At 51.3% G+C, this 5,435-nt stretch overlaps 1 protein-coding gene across 1 annotated transcript in view; it reads right to left on the bottom strand.

Moving 5' to 3' along the window:
- Nucleotides 1-482: 482 nt before the first annotated feature.
- Nucleotides 483-5,435, bottom strand: part of LOC123169386 (uncharacterized) — a 10,663-nt gene continuing 5,710 nt past the window's right edge. The window contains exon 2 of the mRNA XM_044587228.1: nt 483-944. The gene's annotated coding sequence lies outside the window, so the exon portion shown is untranslated. The remainder of the gene's footprint in view (nt 945-5,435) is intronic.

A 5,435-nucleotide genomic window follows, 5' to 3' on the forward strand; every position in this document is an offset into this window, starting at 1 on the left:
GATTCCAATTAAGGTACTATACCTGCTGCACTGGACAACCATAGAAACGCCTTCCAGTTAAGGTTCCTTCAAATGCCACACACTTAATTGGCCTCATGTGGTGCATCATGCAGGTGGGTTCAGAAAGCTCCAGCTGGCCACAGAAAAGAGGCTCCACGGTGGTGTCAGGGGTCTCCTGCATGAACACATCAACAAAATCACCTTAGCTCACAGAACCAGACATAGATCACAAATTAATTCTCCAATCCAGCAAGAACCCTAACCCAAACCCTAGTTTTCAAGCATACATAAACATAGCTCAAACAACAACCATAACCCTGCCTACTAAATAACAGTAACCAAAGCTTACCCTAGCTCACCAAGATGAACACTAACCTAATCTAGCTCCTAGATGAACCCTAACCCTAGCTCAGCAGATCGAAAAACTTACCCAAAGAGCCATGTCCATGCTTGTGATGTCGCACTCATCCTCTGAGCTTGTATCCCCGTCATTCCATGAAGGCATGGCGGCGGTGGAGCTTCCACAGCGCAAGTCGCCGCCGGCGTCGAAGAGCAGAGAGGAGAGGAGCGAGAGAGTGAGAGTGAGAGCGAGAGCAGAGGAATGAGTGCGAGGGAGGGAGACCACTTAATGAGCGCACGAGCGGGTGCGGTCCGACCGCACTGGTCGGTCCGAGTAACGGCCGTTACCGGCCTCTCCGTCACGCGCGGCGCTGATGTGGCCTGACAGGCGGGCCCAGACCGTCAGAAAACGGTTTAAAACACTAGCAACGGGACAACAACACAGTCTACATAGACATGAGCAAGCCAACTGTAGATTAAAGTCGTCTTCTTCTAGGCGAGGCGACCACATCCGCACGCGACAAAGTCCATGCAGCCAAGATCGCAACTGCTTCGAGTTCTGACGACGAGGGTGCTCATCTGACAATGACTCTGATCCATCGACTCTGTGCAACACAAGGCAGGGGTTAGTTAGGCGATGCAAAAGAACTTCCAGCTCAGATTGTACACATTCAGTAGTTTAGAAAACAAGCTAGCTGGGACAGATTACAGTTGGGGCTATACTGTATTACAGGCAGAAGCAGAACAACATTTGTGTCCCATTGGTAATATTGATCTCAGCTGGATTTGAACTTTTATAACTGTAAACACTCGACTTTTATGTGTTTAGCACCATAACTTGTGCAATGCACATTGGATCAATAGCGAGACAGAGGCATGCATAAGTTTAAAATAACAGTTTTCCTCAACAACAGCTGGCTGTTTTACAATCGGTGCACAATCAAATATAGAACTCCACTGAGGCTGCATGCATCACTCTGATGAAGAGGTCGGAGGTAATCCTCCTTTTCTAAAAAAAATAATTATAGAACTTCACTAATAGTAATTTCTGTATCCAGTTTCGTCCTTTCAGTCAATTCTGTACCATACTTACTACATTGTGCAGACAATAATTATGCTACATGGGCGGTTAGGAACTGGCCTTCTGGAACGTCTGTGGCCTTAATTATAGGGCCAAGCGCACTGTTCGCTCTGTAATCTCAGCTGTTTCACCGAACATTGTCTGCCTCTAGGAAACTAAGCTAGATTCCTTCTCGTTGCCCCTTGTCATCGAGACACTTGGTCCTTGCTTTGTGGATTTTTCCTTTCTCCCTTCCATTGGCACCCGCGGTGGCATTCTCCTTGCCTGGAACCGTAGTAGGTCTCTATCTCTAGTCCGTACGTTGGCCGGCACATCACGGCCCTTGTCTCCTCCACCTCCGGCACGCACCCCTGGTGGATCACCGGCGTGTATGGACCGCAGGAGGACGACGAAAAGATCATGTTCATTGAAGACTTGCAGGATACCCGCGCATCTTGTGTTGGCCCCTGGCTCCTAGGGGGTGACTTCAACCTTGTCCCATCATCGGAGGACAAGAGTAATGGGCTTATCAATCGCGGCACTTCGAGCCGTTTCCGTCATTTCATTGCTGATATGGAGTTGCGGGACGTGTACATGCATGGCCGTTGTTATACTTTGTCCAATGAGCGGGGCTCTCCCATGCTGGTTCGCAATGACCGGTTCCTGTGCACCTCTGAATGGGAGCTCTCGCAGCTGCATTGCCTTCTTCGGTGCCTTGCCTCAACAGTCTTTGATCACTGCCTGTTGTTTCTTGACTACTCGCCGAGTCACGCTGGCCCAAAACGGTTCCACTTCGAGTGTTTTTGGATCATGCTCAATGGCTTTCAAGACACGGTGGCGGACGCGTGGGGCATTGTTCGCAAACTGGATCCGTATCGGCGCGTCTACCTACGCCTCAAGCACAAGGCTCGCCACAATGACCGCTCCTTCGACCCCCTACCAGCTCCAGCCCCCTACCAGTTCTCCATCGACCTTGACCAGATTGATGACCGCTCCTTCGATCTGTCCGATCTTGAGCACCCATTCACGGAGGACGAGATTTGGCAGGTTGTGAAGGCGCTCCCTCGCGGAAAGGCACCGGGCCGTGATGGGTTCACCTCGGAGTTCCTTGTGGCGTGCTGGGATACTATCAAGGCTGACATATGTGCCGTGTTCGACAAGTTCTACTCGCTCAATGGGCGCATCATGCAACGCCTCAACGAGGCCCTCATCACGCACCTTCCAAAGAAGCAAGATGCCTCCGTCCTCTCAGACTACTGCCCAATAATCTTGATCCACCTCATCGCCAAGCTCATTGCCAAGGTTTTATCGCTCCGCCTCGCTACGCGTCTTCGTCAACTCGTGTCCACCAACCAGAGCACGCTCATAGCGGGCTGGTGCGTGCACGACAACTTCATGCTGGTCCAGCAGACAGCCCGCCAGTTGCACAATCTCCAGGTCCCTAGAGTTTTCCTCAAGCTCGACATCATGCATGCCTTTGACACGGTCTCCCGGCCATTCCTCATAGATGTACACCACCTGGGCTTCAGGAGACGCTGGATTGACTGGATCGTCGTTCTACTCTCCACCTCCATAATGCGTGTCCTCATCAACGGATCTCCTGAACCGCCGATCGCCCATGCTTGCGAACTGCGCCAGGGAGACCCCATCTCCCCATGCTCTTCATGATGGCCATCGACGCTCTGAACTCGCTCCCCGCGCACTCATTGTCGCGGACTGCTTCAGCGCCTCACCGCTCACCATGCCCCCTCGAGCACATCCCTCTATGCTGACGATGTCGTTGTCTTCTGTCATCCTTTGACCCAAGATCTGCGGACCATCCACGAGCTGTTATGTGTCTTTGGCGAGGCTCCCGGGCTTTGCACTAACTTTGCTAAGTGCTCGGCCATGCCCATCCGGTGCAATGACCCCCCCTCCCCCGCCGCTAGCCACGATCAACTACGAGCTCGCATGTGCCATCGTCTGCTTTCCCATCGCCTACCTCAGCATCCCACTCTCGGTGAGGAAACCCTCCGCGAAGTCACTCTAGCCTATCGTCGAGAAGCTTGTCAAGAAGCTTTCTACCTGGAGCGCAATGCTTCTCTCCCGTGGCGAGCGCCTTGCTCTGGTTCACCACATGCTATGCGTCATCCCGTCCCACATCATGGTGGTCATTGCTCTTTGCCCGCCAGTGCTCAAGCAGGTGAACCGTACTATTCGTGAGTTACTCTAACACGGCTGAAAGGAGACCCATAGTGGCCATGGTCCCGTCCATTGGAAGCACGTCTGCCGCCACCTTGAGCTGGGTGGCCTCAGCATCCCGGACCTTCACCGCCAGGGGATCTTGCTCCGTGTTCGTTGGTTGTGGTTGCAACCCATGGACCCCACCAGACCTTGGGCGCATCTTCACCTCCCCAGCGACCCAGATGCCTCCTCCATCTTCTGTGCATCCACATCCTGGTCCGTCGGCGACGGACGGACCTACCGCTTTTGGACGGATCCTTGGATCGATGACAAGGCCATCTCCGAGTTGGCTCCATCCCTCCTTCCACTCGTGCCTCGTCGTCGGCGTAAGCGCACGATGGAGGAAGGGCTTCATGGCCGTAGCTGGGTGCCCGACCTCCGTGGCGCCTTGACACCAGGGGCTATGACCGAGTATGTGCAACTTTGGAGGTTACTCAGACCCATCTCCCTCTCCAATTCTCCAGACCGCCTGGTCTAGCGTTGGACCACCGACGCCAAGTCCTCCGCCAGGTCCTGCTATCGGATTTTGTTCACCGGATCTACTTCAGCCCCCACTGGTGCCTCACGTGGAGAAGCTGGGCACCTCTTCGTGTCAAGACATTCACTTGGCTTGCCGACCTCAATCGTTGCTGGACCGCTGCTAGACCGTTGCACCCTCTGTGACCAGGCAGAGGAGACTATGCAGCATATCATCATGGGCTGCCCCTTCTCTCGGAAAATTTGGCACAATGTGTTAGCCTGGGTGCACGCTACCAACCCCCAACTTCTGGCAATGAGGAATTCCTTCTGTGGTGCACGTCAGCAATCTCTAGATCACCCACTGACCACTGCAAGGGTCTAGCCTCGTTGGCTCTTCTCATGGCTTGGTTCATTTGGAGGCAGCGCAATCGATACGTTTTCGACGGCGAGAATCCCTCCATCTTGCGGCTTTTCGCGTCTACGCGGACGAGGCTAGATCCTGGGCTAGGGCGGGTGCGGACGGACTCAGCACGTTACTAGCATAGGGTCCTAATCTTGTACTCGGGCTGAGCAACCCGTCACGAATGATCTGCAACTCTATCTTTCCTCTTGCGCACAAGACATTGAGTTTGCACCCCCCCCCCCAATCTCTTTTGTACCCTCTCTTCCTATCAATGAAAAGGTACGCACTATTCATGAAAAAAGTACTTCAAAATCTTGGCATACTGTTCTATGCAATTAAAATCATCTTCAGAGCTGCAGGTGAGTTATTTATCGTTTCAAGTGCTTAGGCATATTAAATTCTAGCCGTGTAGTTTTCATTCCCACTATCTATTTCCCTCTTCTCTTTTTATATATTCATCAATCTTTTCTGTGTCTGTTGGTCACCCAAGTCTATTTCATCAGTTTTGTATATACATATTTTTCATGTCAGTTTTAGAATTGATGTCTTTCATTATTTAATTTTGTCCCCTAGTCTTCAGTCCACTTTCCTATGTCATTCTCAGTAATTGTTTAGTCTTACCTATTTTGGTTATTATTAAGAGATAAGGGTTGTGCATTTAGTTTTTCATTTAGTCTGTCCGCCCGTTCTATTTTTTCCATGTAATTCTTCATTTTAGTTCATTTTCTTTATTCCTTTTCTCATTATTCAGTCTTTTTGTCTACTTCTCTTCATTATTTATTCTTCTATCTTTCTTTCTTGACTGAAGAGGTAAATGACCAGAACAAGACTTTATTCAGTGTTGGGGCGTTTCCTCATTTCCTCCAGTCTAGGGACCTGTTTCCAGTTGTTGCCTTTTTTATTTGCCCCTCAATCCTAGCACACACCCCCCCCAACCACAAGCACCCCAGG

The sequence above is a fragment of the Triticum aestivum genome, chromosome 7D (genome assembly GCF_018294505.1).
Source record: "Triticum aestivum cultivar Chinese Spring chromosome 7D, IWGSC CS RefSeq v2.1, whole genome shotgun sequence".
Taxonomy (NCBI): domain Eukaryota; kingdom Viridiplantae; phylum Streptophyta; class Magnoliopsida; order Poales; family Poaceae; genus Triticum; species Triticum aestivum.